A 16,733-nucleotide genomic window follows, 5' to 3' on the forward strand; every position below is an offset into this window, starting at 1 on the left:
TAAAATAGGAAGGCATTTCAATTCGAAGTTCTGATTTTTGCACATTTGGTGCAACCTACATGGAACTTGGAGGTAGGAGCACAGATTGCAGGAGGGAAGAGCTTGGAGGAATCACCAGAAGTCAGTCTGCATGCATATAGCTAGGAGGGTGTGGCCTTTCTATGCCACAGCAATGTAGCATTTATAATAGCAGCATCTCTAAAAAGTTCTCTTAATAAAGAGACAGTTTAGTTTTACAAACTTGTTGTCCTTTCATGTTCTTACCCAGCAAATGTTACATGAAATATTTAATATTAATATTTATTATAGCTGGAGTTTGTGATGACTGCAATATGGCCTGATACAAAGCTCATTTAAATCAAATTTAAGACACATTGGATTAGTTAAAGTTCTCCAAGCTTTTTCCATTCTAATGAGCCTTTTTCAGTTGCTTATAATTTTCTCTTTCATCTTACAGGATGAGAATTTGTAGGTCTGCTCTCTGACAAAGAGTGAATTTTTGGGACATGTTTGAGCAAAACCAGGTCAACCATTTTTGAGGACCAGGGCAGTGGGAAAAGGGCATTTTCACTGCTATAGAAGCACTTAGGGGCCGTTTTTGAGCAGGTCTAGCATCTGAGTAGGCAGAAGTAGATTCTTGCAACTCGTCAAGAAGATAGGTCGTAAGTCAGACATGTGCCTTTTGGAGCTCTAGTGAAAATCCATTTTTATTTGGCCAAATTATAATGCACATATGCCCTTATTTTTAATAGCTTTGAGGCTCGTTTTATTTTAAATGTTAATTTCCCAAAATTCCAGTAGCATGGTGCATACATGTGTAAGTACTACATTACTCAAAGTATCTTTTGGAAATCTTGTTTCTATTCCATTCCATTCCTGGAGTCAGCTGAGCACATATGTGTTTAAAATTGTGAATGGTAGATTTTGAGTTTGTACTGTGACCAAGTAAGTTGCATGCAGTTTAATTACAAACAGTTCATGCAGTTTAGTTTCTACTCTTAGTTGATCCTAGATAGAAACATTAGCAAGAGTTCATGAACTTCATGTGGGGCGTGTTTCTACACTTATCTATGACAAGGAATAGAACTATATTGTCTGATTATTGTCTGAAAAGCTTCTGCACGTAACTGAACTGGGCCTTATGCTAAAAGATTATGGAGAGTGTTCAAAATGATCAGGGTCACTGGGCCCAGAAGTTTTGTCCAGAAAGAACGGCATTCCCAAGGAGTTCAAATAAAAACTGTTTTCACTTGAACAAGAAGAAACTGGTGCAACAGTTGAAAAAATGGAGGGTTGGATGAAATCAAACTTTGGAAAGAGAAAAGAGAGCGAGAACACAGAGCTGCTTTTGTCTCCTGTTCTTTCATGATCATGCTGATTTGCCTATGCCAGAAGTTACAGTGGTGGAATCATTATTGGCCTGATCTGATACCAACTGAAATCAATGGAAAGATCTCATGGATTTCAGTGATTTTGAATCAGGCCTCATACAAAATATAAGAATTCATTCATATTTCTCTCCTTAGCTGAGCACTGGTTACAGGTGTAATCTGATTTATTATTGGTAAAGTCTGATTCATTCCCACATGCTTACATTTTTTAATCCTCTTAGAAAATTCCAAATGGACTTGTTTGTTTTAGGTTTATTAAAAATTTGTCTAAAAATAAGGCCCAAATATTTCTAGCCATGTGTATCCTGAATATCCCTATGGAACTTTTGCCTTCAGAGCTTTTACAACCCAAATCCCCAGATCTTTCTGGGGAAAATAAGTCAGTCAAGGTTTTCTTACTTTTGGTGAATGAATAGTAGGTCAGATGGTCCCCCTGACATTAAAAATAGGAGGCTCACTGGGAGGAAATCCCAATGAGTCCCTCTTCACAGAACACCCTCCAGCAACACCACCATCGTCACATGTCTGTCACAACCCAGAGGAGCAGGTTTGACCCTCTACACAAGGGTATGGGGCCCATTTCCATACTTGATGGCTCCCCTATGGGCTACAAGGAAGCAGCTGTACACATGCTTTGTGCCTCCATATTGGCTATGGCCTCAAGTAAGGCTTCTCCCATTATGAGAGCTCCATTTCAAAAGCAGACTGTGTAAGTATGGGGGTGTGTAGCTAGTAAGGACATACAAAGAGCACTGTCTACTGGCGAATAAGAGCAGGGTACATTCACTAAAGTTATTACTCTGCAAATGGCTCCTTAGCTGAACAGTTCTTACCATCTCTCAGCTCCCTAGCGGTGCAGTTCCACTATGCCTCCCCCAGTTCTCTGTTCTGCCTGGGTTATAACAGTAACAGATCAGAGAGATACTTATGTATTGTACAAATGTTGGGTCATTTTCAAGTTTTAATAAGGTGCTTTATGACTGCTACACACTGAAGGACCAAATCTGTTAGTCAAGAGGGCAGGAACTGTGGTGTGCAGGACCAAAATGGAGACTGGCACTGAACAGCATGGGACACCCAAAGAGAAAGGGTATTCCAGGCACAGGGCTGGTATGGAGAAAGGTGCAAAGTCACTTATGGGACAAGAAGACTGAGCTATAGTACACCTAATTGGCAGAGTATAGGGTTCAATATGAGGAGGCAAAAAATCTTGTTTTGAGGCCACTGGACTAGGACTCAGGAAACTTGGGTTCTATTCCTGGCTCTGCCAGACTTGCTGTGGGACTTCAGTCAACTCACTTTGGGTATGTCTATACTGCAATGTAAGGCCAGGGCCTCTCCCCTGCATCTCACCACCTGGAAAACTGGCTGGAAGAAAAAAGGGTCTGAAGTGGGGAGTTTGGTCCCAGTCTGTGTATTGAAGAACTGTAAGCTGTTTGTACCATCTGTTGGGGTTGAGAAAAGCTGTTCAATTCAACTCTTGCTTAGTATAAAAGTTTAGGATTTAGAATGCATGTTTACTTTTTATTTTCTTAAGGTAACTATCTCTGACCTTTACGCCCACCGCTCATAATCACTTAAAAATCTATCTTTCCATAGTTAATAAACTTATTTTAATATTTTAATCCTAATGGTGTGCTTTGGTTGAAGTGCTTGGGAAATCTCAGCTCATGTTACAAAGGCTGGTGCATGTCCACTTTCCTATGAAGCAGGGGCAAACTAAGTAATGAACTTACACTGGCCAGGCTTCTGACCAGTGCAAGATGGTACAGTTCTGGGGTGCAAGACTGGGGAGCAGGGGGAAATAGGCTGGAGTCTCTCTATTGACAGTTCATGAGTGGCTAGAGACCATTCATATAACACAGCTGGGTGTGTCCCTGCCTGTGGATGGCTGTGTAAGTGCAGTGCCTGTCAGAGATTTGTAGCTTGACATCAGCCTCACAGTGTGAGAGGCAGCCCAGGTTGGTGGGACAGAGGCTCAGCGGTCCCACTGTCCAGGTTGCACCCCAGGTTGCACTGTCACAGTGATATACTCCTATGCTTTCCATGCCTCAGTTCCAAGAGGAATTCACAAGAGTTCCTAACAGCTTTATCAGCATTTGACTCTTAGGCTGAACCTACAAAAAGCTTGTGATATGAGTCCTGTGAGGCTCTGAGTGTCCTCACCACCTATGGACTTCAATGGGAAGTGAAAGACACTCAACATTTTAAGGAATTGAGCCCTTCTAAGCTATAGCGTATAGAAATAGGGTAGTATCACTTTAAAGAGTTTGTGAGCCCGCTAGTGGCGCTCACTGCATTCCATGATTTAGAAGCCTCCCAGAGCAATTGTGTGTATATGTACATAGGAGAAAACTCAATAATTTGAACACCATTGTACTTATGTGGTTTCTACATATTATTCTGTTGTGTCAAGTGCAAATGATATCACACAGAAAACTTCAGTTTTATTTCATTTAGCAGACAAGAACTTCTAACCCAATGTGTATGAAGAAAAATATTAGCTTAGGATTCCATCACTGATGGGCAGAAACTTTCAGCCTAGCCTGTAATTCCTTGACATTTGATAATGTGAGTTAGGTAATGCCTTTTTAGATGACTTCACTCAGTTAAAATGAAAATATTTATGGAAGGGTGGTTGTTGGTTTTGGTAACATAGTCCGTCTCTTGATAAAAGGAAGCTCCACTTAATGCTCCTGCCTCATTACATTCAAATAATCATACGCCTAGATAGCCAGCAAAGTGCAAAATGGGTTCAGTACAGTAATCAGCATACAAGGCAGATACTATGCTACAGTCTCTCACTCACTCCATAGTACTGTTGACCTAAAAAGCAGATGGGAAGCCATCTCATTGAAGGAGGTGTGTGCATAAAAGAGGTGTGCTGAATGAGAGATTGGAGCTTCTCCCTCTTATAAACTATGATGTTTCACAGATTGTTTGTGGTTTCTTTGATTTTCACATCTTTATGACAAACAACACATGATGAGACTTAAAGACATTCAAAATTAGTCCCACTGGTCAAGACAGACATTTAAGTACATCATTTGCCAATGATTTGGTGAAGGAACCTTTTTTGGAGCATTGAAGAGCTAAAATCCATATGCTGTTTATGTTACAACCTGATATATAGACTGTATCAGCTCTTTTTACAGGCCCAAAATCCAGAGTTTGGTCAAGAAGACAGAGGCCTAGCAAATAGTGAACAATATTAGCTAAGAAGCAGAACAAAGGACAACCTTGATTTTTGCTAAGATAAGCTTGGTCAGCAAGAAGCCAAGTGGAAATTATAATTGCGGGCTTTATCTCAAAGTAGCAAACAGACCAAAGGAATGAAAGGGCCCTGTTTCTTCTGTAGAAGAGGTGCCTTCCTACACATCAGCCTTGAGTTTATGAAAGAGGTTCAAACATATCAGTATGAGATATGATATCCTCCCTCTCACAGATGTGCACCTCTCCTCCAAGCCATTGCCAGTGCCTTAGAAACACAAATGAACAATTAAAAGACAATCTTTATTGCTATATACTTTTCATTTGTCCTTTTGCTTTAACTCCTAGGTGTGTACCCGTCGGACAATCAGGGAAGCTACTTCATTCCTATGGATCCCAAATCAGAATTCAACATATATATTTTATACTAACACACTCTATATATTGTTTAATGGAAAACACCTGTGTACTAATTAAGTGTCATGTGTTAACCTGAAACCATGGGCGGAGACATTATGTAACCTTTTGACCATTGGCTACTGTGCTTATCTTGCCTTGCTGCTAGACCTATCCAGGGGTTTGGGACTGCCTACCTCGTCATTTCCCTCCGCCCATGGAAAATCCATATAATCTATTGTAATCAATTGTTTGGCATTGTCTCTGAGCCTAATAATCAAGGTGACACTCCATCAGTGCTGTACGTAATAAACGCACATGCTTGATTCTACACGGTGTCCATATTTGTTCCTTCAGATGTGGGCTTGTCCGGGATACAAGCTTGTGAACTGATTGAGGAACTGAGACTGAAATCCAAAAGGAGGTGAGTATGTTTAACTTACCAGCTCATTAAGCCAGGGATAGAAGTCTCTTATCCTCTTTCAGACACATCTTGTTCCCACTTTTTAAATTTAAGTGCAAAGGAACCTAGACACGTGTAGTATAAGGAGAGGGGTTAATAAGGGTACCAGTTGGGAGGGGAGACATGAGCAAGAGGGTTATGTACTGTTTAAACTAAGGGGTGTTTTATGGAGAACTTGAATAAACCACCAGCAAGCGATTGGCCATGAGTTAAGCCCAGGACTGGCTGGGTACGCAAGCGGTAGGCAGTGCAAACTAGTGGTCTCATTTCCTCATTGCACGTAACATTGCAAGCCCTAGGGGACCACCCTGCCCTCCAGGCATGTGACGTACATGCCTTCGAATAGCACAAGTCTCCAATAAGGCCGGCAATTGTGTGTAACTTAACCGCGGTATTCAAAGGGGGGGAGACGTACATCCCCATCAAAGCTGTCAGTGTGGAGATTTAGACCACAGTATTCAAAAGGCGGGAACATAAATCCCCATTAAGGCTGACATTTGTGGAGATTGAGACCACAGAAATAAGAGGGAAGATGTACATTCCCAACAAGGTCAGCCGCCAGGGCGAGTAAAAGCCTACGGCATCAAAAGGAGAAGCGATAATCAGCCCGCGAGAATATTTGGAGTATAAACATGTCAAAACCCGATAAACAGCATATGGATTTTAGCCCTTCAAGCATGAAGCATGCAGAACAGCATATCAGCTTCCCACATCCTGTCCCCAGACGTACCAATGTAGCTCATCCCCCCAGATGTGGCTCAAGCATCCTCCTAGATACTTGCTACTTGAAGTGGCTTCTCCCTTCTCCTCACATGGGCTGGGTTCTGAGTTTCTTTCTTGTGATGCCTGGTGTTTCCACCCTAGACACAGGGGGTGCTGTCCCTTTGAAAAATGACTAATACCACTGCTGACAAGGAGTATGAAACCTAATACACAAGAAATAATAAAATGCATCAACACAAAGAAGTGACATCCAATTAATAACTATATAACAAAGGGGGACTTTATTGGGAGCAGGAAAATAGGATCTGGGGAAGGAAAGGGTTAGGGTTAACTAATAAGTATTAATGCATCAATACATTTTCCCTGTCCCAACACTTACAATTTATACCAACTGCCAGCTCCCTCCCGTGTACCTTCCCAGGCAGGTGGTACACTACGCATGAATCCAGAGACAAGTGCTGTGAATGTTGGCCAGCTTAAACAAAATGGAGTCCTCTTAAAGTGTCTTCACAGATCCTGTCCTGTGGGGGGATGGGCAGAGGTGGGGGTGAGGGCTTAGGGGAAGAGGTGAAGTGGGGGAGGCGCCAGGGGCAGAGTGTGGTGGGCAGAGGGGGGTGAGGGCTTGGGGGAAGGGGTGGAGTGGGGGAGGGGCCAGGGGCAGAGAGTGGGGGGGTGAGGGCTTGGGGGAAGGGGTGGAATGTGGGGTGAGGCCTCAGGCTGAGCAGGGATTGAACACCCCCAGGGAAAACTGGAAGCCGGCACTTGTGGTCCAGAGTTCCAGGAGCTGGCAAACTCCAAATGGGAATCTTTCCCACATTATGAAGTATGTTTTATTTAAGGTGTTATGTGTATAATGAATGATCCTGTCGCCTGGTGCAATTACAGAAGTACAACAAATGAGAACAGTCCATGTCAGTGAAAAAGTATTTGCTACTCTACTACTCTAGTAGAAGTCAGTGGAACTATTTACAGTGTGTAAGTGGGGCCCAAGTCCATATTTAAGCATCTAAATAAGGAACTTCATCCACGTCGTGGTGTAAATCCTAGCAGAAAACCATCTTGCTTTAATTTAGCTTATCTCTATGCTCAGAGAAAAAAGTCAAAAACTTAATTGCGTTTCTTATCAGCTAGACTAGCTGGAGCATAATGTTGGCTCCCAAGAGGGATGAACAAAATCACATTTTTTTTCCCTACATGGACATACTGTCCTTTTAATTAGGAAACAAATGGTTTGCATCCTGTCAGTTATCCAATGGCAGTGCTCTGCTTGTGTTTTTGAAGGCAATGGAAAGCAGCCAGGAAGAATACAACCGAGAAATTAATAAATACATACATGAAATCAACTGCCATTGTTTTGAATCTGTTTTATGTTAGTTCTCCTTTCAGAGAAGATCAATTATCAGTGCTAATATTTTGAGTTGAGATGGGCCAATTTGTGAGAGACTGTTTTTTAACTCTGGATTGTGTTTAAGGATAAGGTGCAGGGATTGGATCTGAGGCTGAAATAAGCCTAGTGCTCTGCACTGAAATCACATCAGATGGGGTTGTGACATCTTTAGCCCAAAATAAAAAAAATTGCACCAGGTAAGAGACAACCATTGACAGCTCATCTTAAAACTAGAGTTCTCTCCAGAAACTTCCTCCATTTTGCTTTGAAATCTCATCAGAGAGGCTGCTGTTCTGAGATTTCAGCTGCATCGGAGCCAGAACAAAGGCTCAGGAAACTTTTGATTTTAGATCCAACCTGAATCCAGAACTGTGGGGGTAGGGTGAGATCTGGGGATGTTAATATGACCTCCACAGACCATGAATATGGTTTCAGAATGGAAACCCGTTTTAGTCCATCTTTAGTCTTGTGGTGTTTGCTTCGGACCAGGCATGCTCTAATTTTGGCATTGTCGGCTATTCTCTGTAACCTGTATCTGTAGTGCCTGGGCTATGTGAGATGCAAGCCTTACTCTTTCTATACCAGCTACAGTATTCTAATTCATAACAAATAGCTTGTCTGTAATAAAGTACTGCAGTAGCTCCCTCTGCTTTACCTGAGGATCACAGAAAATCATGCACCTTTCTCTTATTTTTAATTCAAACGTTTCCAATTTTGGAAATTGCAATTAAAATTGCTCCACCAGCAAAAGCTTTGACTCTTGTCAGAACATGTGGCTGCTCGGACCACACTATCCATCTTGGTTGCTATACATGGGAAAACAAGGCTACACAAGATAGGTACAAATTGGAGTTCAATCCTGGCCCTACTGAAGTCAATGTAAATTTTGCCATTTACTTCAGTGGGGCCAGGATTTCACCCAGCTAGTCCATGCAGCCTCCTTGACTTCAGTGGAAGTGCAGGAGATGTAAATTAGAACAAAATATAGCCTTTGTTTTCTGAATCGACATGTAAACTTTGTGCAAGATGCCAGGTTTGCAATATCCCATCACTGTGGGAACTATTAACATGTTGTTTACGTATATTTACAGGTCAGTTGTAAACTCTAACACTACATTTGCAGCTGGAACTACAATTGTTTGGGGTAGTGTCCAGTATCAATATTATACCAGACAACAGTTGCCATCAGGGCTGTGTAAGTTGTGTTGGATTTAGTGGGCATCTGGCCAGTTGCAAATGTAATAGCCTCTACTAACATTACTTATTTAATTTGTACATCTATAAACATCTTCCACCCATATTTACGGTTGTATGTTCTTACAAGATGTGTTTTTTAAATATTAATTAATCCCCAAGTCCATTTCACTCATAGTGCAGTTCATCCAGCCATTTGTGTTCATGAAAAGCACACAGGCAACAGGCACAAATGCTTTGTTCAATCACACAAGGCTTACCACTGTGAGAACCTTTTGTGCGCAATGACCAATGGCTCAAAACCAAGCACTTACAGATGCTTCTGATTGAGATCAAAGAAGGAAGAGAGACCAAGTCATGTGCCAGGATCTATTAGACCTCTGTTAAACAACTTTATAATTTGGCTGTTGGAAACAAGACACAAACTGAGGAATGTAGTTCACAACACATATAATCCTCTTGTTTTCCGGAAACTGCATCTACTTATAGAAAGTAATAAATACAGCAAGCGTTCCCGCTAGTAAATTAAGGTCCAGCAAGCTTTTAGGTAGAAGTTATAAATCTTGAATTCTTCTGTACAGCATATTTGCAAACTATCTTGTATCTGAAATGACATTGTTTGGTTTTCCATTCTTCTGTGTTTACAAGTTTATGAATCTGAGATTTTAAAGAGGCTGTGAATAACACGGGGCAAGGGATGTGTGTATGTTACAGTTGGACGCAGGGCCAGCGGGGGGCATTTGCACACTTAGAGAAACATGCTGGGGTTTGCACTTGTTTAAAATAGTTAGAATTTTTTGCAAGTTATGATGAAGAGTCCTGTAACATGCAGCACTTTACGTCTAAAATATGCATCAAGGCCCCTGAGTAATGAAGCAGCATTGCACTGAATTCTGGGCAGAATTGAAACTAACGTGGCAGTAAAAATTACTTACAAAACGTTCAGCCAAATTTTTCAAAAATGGGTGCTAAAATTTGGGCTCCTAAGGCCCCAATCCTGCAAAGACATACACATGTGCTTCAGCATTCATGAGTAGTAGAAGTCAATGGAACTATTTACAGTGAGTAAGCGGGACTCAAATCCATACTTAAGCATCTAAATAAAGAACCTCATTTTCATAAATGCTGAGTATCCCACAACTCCTGTTGTACTCACTATGGGTCCCTCCATTGACTTCTGTGATGCAGGACTTATAGGAACATAGGACTGAGTCCAGTCCCCTGCTATTGCAAGCAACCTCATCACATAATGCTGTTCATGAGCTTATCAAACTGTATCTTAAAATCAATTAGGTTGTCTGTCCCCACTACTCCTATTGGGAGGCTGTTCCAGAACTTCACTCCTCTGATGGTTGGAAACCTTCTAGTTTCCAGGCTAAATTTATTCATGGTCAGTTTGTTCTAGGGTTAGTGGGAAGAGGGAAGGATGCTGCAGAAGTGGGATTCCCTCCTTATACAGACACAGACATGGAAGGGAGCATAAGGCCATTAATAATTCTATTGGGCACAGGAAGCAGATACTATAATTAATTTTGTGTGCCAAATTCCATTCAAAACTCATTTTCTTTTCTCAGAACTTTCTCAAACAAATTCCTTTGGGATGAAATTTTCCAACCTTGGACTTGGCCCAGAGAGAGATAATTTTTCCCGAATAGTTTGAGCAAAATTGCTGGAGCTGATTTTGAGTAATGCATGCATGAAAAGAAACAGTCTTCCTCCAATGTTGCAATCAAAAGATTTGCACATTCATAACTGAAAAACATTTAAGGGAAGGTAAAAGAACCATCATATTTGGCTAGTGTTGTATATTCTCACTGAGATTAAGAAATGAGCCAAGTCTGGAGAAAATAGACTCAAAAAATTAAAGTTATGAATGTTCAAAACAGGTATTTTCTAGCATACAGGAAAATTTTTGCTCTAGCTTGTCACACAAGTCTATCATACAAGTCTGAATAACCTCTATTTCTATCTGGTTAAGAATATGAATTCCAGACCCATGCAACACAAATAAAATATAGTTACTCTGAGCCTTAATGAGGACTAAAGAACTAGATAGGCCAAAACCGGAACAATTTATCTGAAATCGACCCTCCCAAAAATAACTTTAGTGGTTAGGATACATATTGAACCACAATTAGCTTTGAATTTGCAGAACCAAAATCTGATAAGGCTTGGCAAACCAAAAATCCCAACCACCCTGACTTGATCATTGTAGATATAGAACAAAACCAAAACCTTTTATCCACCCCCCTTGAATTTTGGTGTTCAGATTAATTGGAACCTGCATCCAAATCACCCTCAAGCTGGATTTTGCAAAGCATGACAGTTTTTGCAAAAACATGGCTGTTGGCCTATCTTAATGTTTAGGGGTGAGCTTTTGCCTTTTTCTCTGTGGGCACCCTTTTCAACAGACAGGCGTATACCTGCACTTCATTCAAAGTGGAATCCTGTGATTTATCCCACTTGTAGACTGAATCACCAGCCTACAGCACCCTCTGCTTACCAACAGTGTCATCTCAGCAGGTCCCATTGGGTATGAGCCCTGCTATAGTCTTCTCCCTGGGAACTTGTGACCACGGTAAAAAATACAGTGACTCAGGACAGCTTTTTCAAAACAAGCTAGTTATTTAACATGAAGGAACATGAAGAGAGAAAGGGGTTAAAATAACAAAAGCTTACACACATATTGTCTTACCTAAACTTAGCCTTTCCTTCATAGTTTAAATAGGTTCCGAGGAATCCCTTGCATTGGAGGATTTGGAGAGACAAGGTTGCACCCCCTACAGCTGCTGCTTTTCTGACCATTCCTGTCAATGTGTGTCAGAGTCCCTCATGATGCAGACAATCTTATTTCAAAGTTTCTTTGTTCAAGGATTCCCAACAAAAGACCCCCCTGAGGTTTCAAGTGGGGCTTCTACACCTGGGCAAACTAGTTTACGCATCTCTCCAGATAGAAATGAGTATCGTCCATTTGAGAACCAGGCACTTGAATTCAAGTCTATGCTGAGTTTTTGGGGAGAGCTGCAGGTGGAATTAACTCTTCAGGTTCCATTGAACCAACCACACCACAATAACCAAGTCCACAGTTAACATTTATTATCATGAATACAGATCTCTCCAAAGGGTGGTGTTATAATTCTCCCAGATTACTGGGTAGCGGCTCGAGATAATTCTGTTGTGTAATGTTAAGAGGAATGCCTAGATATTGAACCCGGCCCCTCTTGCTGCTGACTGTACTTGACAGAAGAGTTAAATTTTGGAGAGCTTGTCATAACAATCTTTTATTTATATATGCTACTGTCTGTAGTATTTTAACCAGGGATGACCTACTGCTTGGACAAGCAAGGAAAAGTGATATGTTGCTCCCTAACCTACCCACTTGTTCCACCCAGCACGCAGTACTGAGTGTGGGGGTGTGACATAATCTCATTAGGCCCTATCTAGTCAGCTCTTAAGTATGTGCTTACTGGTATGCACATGGGAGCCTGTGGGACCATTCCCTTGCTTAAAAGTAAGAATGTGCTTAAGTGCTTTGCTGGACCCAAGCCTTACACCCCTCCCATCCTCTAATTTAAGCACGGGGATGACTACAGAGAGTTGCAGTGATCAACAGTTGTTATACTCTACAGAGAGTATCAGCTTTATAAACAGATAATCCCCTTTGGCAGGTGCAGTTGGGTGCAGTCCCTAGAATAAATGCATCTTGCCTGCTTAAGAGGATGTTGCATTGCTACTGTGCATCCAGAACCATTTGGTAGGATGCTCAGTGAAATTTTCTTTGAGAATAACATTCACCGGGGAAAACTCTTTATTTCTTTGACTTCCTTTAATCCATACAGTTCTTTTGATGCTCAGTGGCACACCCCATTGTAATATCACTGCATCTCTTTGCAATAAAACTGTACATGTGATCTAACCCACTGCAGCGTTTGCCTTTCTTCACCTTTTAATGAAAAGCCAAACATGTAGGTTCACTGAGACTGAAAGGCTCTTTCAGTCTTCTATTATTTAGTAATATAATGCTAAAGGCAGAAATGAACTGCTTTTTATTTCACACAAAGCACTTTGCACTTCTACATTGCAGAAAAGCCAAATTCATCACAGTGATCTCATTGTTGCCGATAGCACCCTTATGGGGCCTCTTACTTGGATTGATAGCTATTATCCTACATAAATATGCAGTAGTTCAGCAAACTTAATGAATGTCTTAACATGTCTGGCAAGAATTGGGGAAATGTAAAAGACACAGAGTTCATTCATTGTAAGACACACACACACAGAGATCAGTCAGACTAAGCAAATCAAAATGACACCAGAAATGTCAAAAATGCAAGGAATAATTAAAATACCTTTAGACTTTCGTTAGTAAAATGTACTGTGGATGCCCATAAAAGAAATGGATGCATTCTTATGTCTGTCCTTATTTGCAGAATACCTGTTCCAACGTCCTTCAGCAAAGTGTCAAGCTGTCTGGAGAGGCTCATGACTGTTAGTGCCAACCTCAGGGCCAACTGTTACAAACCAGGGCACAAACCCCACATTGGTTGTGTTCTCTATAATTAGATTTCACCAACCATCAAGTGTGAACTGCTCTTTAGACTTTAGCAGAGCTATACAGATTTACATTAGCTGAGGATCTGGCCCTCTGTACCTAAGCCCATGTTCTGCAGGCACATAGCAGGTACAACAGAAATCATTGTATTAAATAACTACAAACATCCTAAAATAAACTTCAGCAGCTAAAAGTTTAAAGGGGAATTCACATTTTTTTTCACAGTAATTCAGAACTATTTTTTCTATATCAAAGTTAAAGAAAGATAATTCCATTCTCCCAATTCACCAGTAACTGTTAGAGGTGATTCACTTGCTGACACACTGGAACAACTCATATTGTTGAGACACTGAAGGGTTTTAATCCCACAAACAGAGGGATAAACTCAGAGAAGTAAATCTGTGTACGTCAGACTGCCATACATGAAGACACCTTCCCTGGGGCCCATCCATAGTTGAATTACATGATATTTAATTTACATATTTGATAAGTGGATGTGAGCGTAAGTGCTAAACTCAGAAGTAAGGTGTAAAGTAGAGTAACTTGGACTCCCTTATGCCCACTCAGACCTGCTTGTATTCAGACTATTGAGTTGTAAGGGAGTCAAGTCATTATAACCTACATACAATGAGGATAGAATAAGGTGAATGTTGTATACTGACTTAGCCTCACAGCAGAATTTGGCCCAAAGTATCTTATAGTGTCCATTTAAATTGTTGTACCTGAACTGAGGACCTGCTTCATAATGATTTGCACTTAGACAGCACTTCTATCAGAGAACCTTAAAGCACATGGCAAACCTGAATGTAATAAGCTGTGAGGCAGATGTTATCCTCTTTTTACTAATGAGATTGTGACGTACCCAAAGTCATACATGAAGTCTATGTCAGACCTTGGAATAGGAAAAGAAATCTATCTCCCTCTCCACCCTCACCCCCATGGTCTATGCCATATTTTGCCCAGCAGTTCATACATTAAAGGCACATCTAGTTTATCTCAATTAGTTTACATTCTCTGTCCTTTGTCTTATATTCTCTCTCTCCTTTTTTTCTCCCCCTTCCTACTTTTCTTTTTTGTTCTCTTTCTATTTTGCTACGGAAAAAAATGAAAACCAGAAAAAATGGAGTTTCATTTTTCTTTGAAAAAATCTGAAATCTTCAAAACTGTCATGAAAATTAAAAACAAAACATAACATGTTCAGCTAGATCTCTCATTAATAAAACATTTACGTAGCTATGAAATGTTTTATTTTTTATTTAATAAGGTTCAGTTATAAAGGGAGCCTACCCACATTTGCTCTGTTCTTGGCATGTGGCAAATTACACTAGTTGATTGTATTAAGAGAGCAGAGTATAAGAACCATAATGTATCATCTGACTTTAATGCTCACTCCATCTGGGTCAGTTCAGCTTTTTTAAATGAGGCGATATATGTATGAAGAAGAGGAGCAAGGGAGCAACCCTGATGGTTTCCTCAGGGTGCAGTTATTTGACAATGCCCCATTACCTCTCACAAAAGTCATTGGCCACACATATAAACTTTGGGTCAGTTTTATAAAATGTGTCCCAAATACTGTTCTGTCCAGGACCTACCCCAGGACATCCAATTTAACCCAATCAAAAGCCTTTTTAGCAGCTAGTATGCTTAGTATGCTTTCAAACAGACTAAATGGAGCAAATTATCCCACTGTGTAGGAAAGATAGGACTTTGGCAAGAGAGCACCCTGTCTTAACCAGGAGATCTTCAATGATCTGAAACTCAAAAAAAGGGTCCTACAAAAAGTGGAAACTAGATCAAATTAAAAAAGGATGAATATAAACAAATATCACAAGTATGTAGGGACAAAATTAGAAATGCCAAGGCACAAAACGAGATCAGACTAGCTGGAAACATAAAGAGTGACAAGAAAACATTCTACAAATACATTAGAAGCAAGAGGAAAACCAAGGACAGGGTAGGCCAGTTACTCAATGGGTGTGTGTGTGGGGGGGGAATAATAACAGAAAATGTGAAAATGGCAGAGATGCTTAATGACTTCTTTGTTTTGGTTTTCACCAAGAAGGTTGGTAGTGATTGGATATCTAACATAGTGAATGTCAGTGAAAATGAGGTAGGATCAGAAGCTAAAATAGGAAAAGAACAAGTTAAAAATTACTTAGACAAGTTAGATGTCTTCCAGTCACCAGGGCCTGATGAAATGCATCATAGCATACTCAAGAAGCTGACTGAGGAGATATCTGAGCCATTAGTGATTGTCTTTGAAAAGTTATGGAAAACGGGAGAGATTCCAGAAGACTGGAAGAGAGCAAATATAGTGCCCATCTATAAAAATGGAAATAAGGACAACCCAGGCAATTACAGACCAGTCAGCTTAACTTCTGTACCTGGAAAGATAATGGAGCAAATTGTTAAGCAATCAATTTGCCAACATCTAGAAGATAATAAGGTGATAAGTAACAGTCAGCATGGAGAAAAGGAGTACTTGTGGCACCTTAGAGACTAACAAATTTATTAGAGCATAAGCTTTCGTGAGCTACAGCTCACTTCATCGGATGCATTTGGATTTGTCAAGAACAAATTGTGTCAAACCAACCTGATAGCTTTCTTTGACAGGGTAACAAGCCTTCTAGATAGTGTAGATAGTAGAGGTGGTATATCTTGACTTTAGTAAAGCTTCTTATCCTGTCTCACATGACCTTCTCATAAACAAACTAGGGCAATGCAACCTATATGGAGCTACTATAAAGTGGATGCAAAACTGGTTGGAAAACCGTTCCCAGAGAGTAATCATCAGTGGCTCACAGTCATGCTGGAAGGGCATAACGAGTGGGGTCCCACAGGGATCACTTCTGGGTCCGGTTCTATTCAGTATTTTCATCAGTGATTTAGATAATGGTATAGAGAGTACAATTATAAACTTTGTGGACGATACCAAGCTGGGAGGGGTTGCAAGTGCTTTGGAGGATAGAATTAAAATTCCAAATGAGCTGGAGAAATGGTGTTAGTAAATAGGATGAAGTTCAATAAGGACAAATGCAAAGTACTCCATTTAGAAAGGAACAATCAGTTGCACACATACAAAATGGGAAATGACTGCCTAGGAAGGAGTACTGTGGAAACGGATCTGGGGGTCATAGTGGATCACAAGTTAAATATGAGTCAACAGCTGTTGCAAAGAAAGTGAACATAATTCTGGGGTGTATTAGCAGGACTGTTGTAAGCAAGACATGAGAAGTAATTCTTCCTCTCTGCTCTGCACTGATTAGGCCCCAGCTGGAGTATTGTGTTCAGTTCTGAGTGCCACATTTCAGGAAAGATGTGGACAAATTGGAAAAAGTCCAGAGAAGAGCAACAAAAATGATTAAAGGTCTAGAAAACATGACCTATGAGGAAAGATTGAAAAAAATTGGGTTTGTT

The 16,733-nt window shown here is 40.6% G+C and overlaps 1 long non-coding RNA gene across 1 annotated transcript; it reads left to right on the forward strand.

Annotated features, from left to right (window-relative positions):
- The first annotated feature begins 1,164 nt into the window (after positions 1-1,164).
- On the forward strand, positions 1,165-16,439 carry LOC122459637. Its single transcript, XR_006280456.1, has 3 exons — positions 1,165-1,179; positions 9,114-9,118; positions 16,304-16,439. It is a non-coding gene; the product is annotated as an uncharacterized LOC122459637 (long non-coding RNA).
- The last annotated feature ends 294 nt before the right edge of the window (positions 16,440-16,733 follow it).

The sequence above is a fragment of the Dermochelys coriacea genome, chromosome 3 (assembly GCF_009764565.3).
Source record: "Dermochelys coriacea isolate rDerCor1 chromosome 3, rDerCor1.pri.v4, whole genome shotgun sequence".
Taxonomy (NCBI): Eukaryota; Metazoa; Chordata; order Testudines; family Dermochelyidae; genus Dermochelys; species Dermochelys coriacea.